The sequence below is a fragment of the Arachis ipaensis genome, chromosome B07, assembly GCF_000816755.2.
Source record: "Arachis ipaensis cultivar K30076 chromosome B07, Araip1.1, whole genome shotgun sequence".
In the NCBI taxonomy this organism is placed as follows: Eukaryota; Viridiplantae; Streptophyta; class Magnoliopsida; order Fabales; family Fabaceae; genus Arachis; species Arachis ipaensis.
The window spans coordinates 124,358,285-124,360,316 of NC_029791.2; positions in this window are offsets into that span (position 1 = coordinate 124,358,285).

Genomic DNA, 2,032 nt, shown 5'->3' on the forward strand with positions numbered 1-2,032 from the left:
AGTCAGTTGGGTTACTCAAACTGAGTAGGAATATAAAGATATATCAGAATTGTTACATTTATGATATAATATAATATAATATAGATACACTATTGGTGGCTTACAGTGCTTGATCAATGTTGTAGATCAATCTTGCAGAGTCAGTGTAGAAAAGGGTCACAACTTCTTCCACAAAATTGGGATTATCATTGTCTTGCAACTCTTCCAGCTGAATGAATTGCTCATCCAAATATCCCTAAATATTAATATCAATATCAAATTATGATGATTATTAGTTAACTTTGTACCAAGTTTGTTTTATTTAATGTTTGTATCTTTATTACTAGATCCTGACAACCACATTTTAACAAACACAAAACTCAAAATATTACAATTCATCTACATTTCGACCAGGCGCTTTTTTTTTTCTAAAGATAGAAATACTGGCACTACAAAAAAAAGAGCTATTTTAACGTGATTTTTTTTAACAGTTATAGTTAAGTGTAAAAATTAATATATATTTTTGACAAATATTATAAATATTAAATTTTTTATGTTTTTTGATGAATAATTTGATTGTAGAAAATTACTCCTTAATTTTGACACTCATTTATTTTCAACTTACTCTATTATTCCTTTTTTTCGTTGAGCTCCGTCAATTTTGGCATCACACTGCTCTTAGTTTAGGATCATACTACTCATTCTTCATCTTCAAAATCTCAGTTTATTCTTCAGTTTCAAGATTTCATCTCATTCTTTGTTAAAAATTTTTGTTGAGAATTTTTTATGGTCAATAAGTGTCAAAATAAATAGTATTTTTTACGGTTAATAAGTATCACAAAAAATATATTCTCAAATTTTTCTAACAAATTATTTTTGACGGCCAATATTTATCAAAATAAGATTTAAACTTTTTTTTACAATTACTTATATGTTAAAAATACTACTTTTGACAAAATTTTTATTAACATATTTTTATAGTTAAAATAGTGTCAAAATTTATTTTTTTTGACACATAATAATCTTAAAAAATAGTCTATATTGTTGTAGTGACGAACCCAAGACCTCTAGATAAGTATAAAAAATTATGTCATTTGAGTTATAATTCGTTGGCGACCAAGCACATTTTAAGAGACATAAACTTGAATTATATCTATTAACATAAAATAATTTTGTAGTGACTATGATTTAGTCATATGCATATTTTTATATGAATTATATGATATAATAAGTGGTTGTAACTTGTATGTATCATACATTTTTACTAATGTGATAATATTTTTCCCTATTGGATGTTTGTGTCAAAATAAAAAAGATATTTAGAAAAAGTCCATGCTTTAATATCCAATGCAAATTAATTTTAATACGAGAGATACATTAGTGTAATATGTTAATATTGGGTTATAATAGTGTATATATGTAATACACTATAGTAACAAGAAAAATTATCATTACTGATTTTTAATTTTTTTTTTCATTCAGATAAAAAATTATTAAATTTCAGTTAATTGAAATTGTTACTAACAATTTTTTTTTTAAATTAAAAGCGTTACTAATGATTTTTCCTTTTTCAGTAACTATTTTATATTAACGAAATTTATCAACAAATCCTAATATTTTAATAAACCTCAGATGATAACTCAATATTAAAAAAAAATCAAGTCTTAATCCAAGCCATTTAACTTTATTTTGTGGTAAAATTTTGGTTTAATTACTCTACTGGTCCTATAGTTTCGTAAAATATTTAATTAGGTTCCTATATTTTTTTCTTTTTAATTGAGTGCTAGCACCAATTTTTTTTTTTAATTTGGCCCCTATATTTTTTTTTCTTTTATTTAGGTTCCTGTACCAATTTTTTTTTTAGTTGGATCCTTATAAAATTAAGTCAATTACTACTAAGAGAGACTTAATTAAAAAAAAATTGATACAGAAACCCAATTAAAAAAAAAGTATAAAAACCTAATTAAAAATTTCACAAAATTATAGAAACCAACAGAATAATTAAACCTAAAATTTTCCGCTGAAAAGTTTCTGGAAACTAATTAAAGGACAT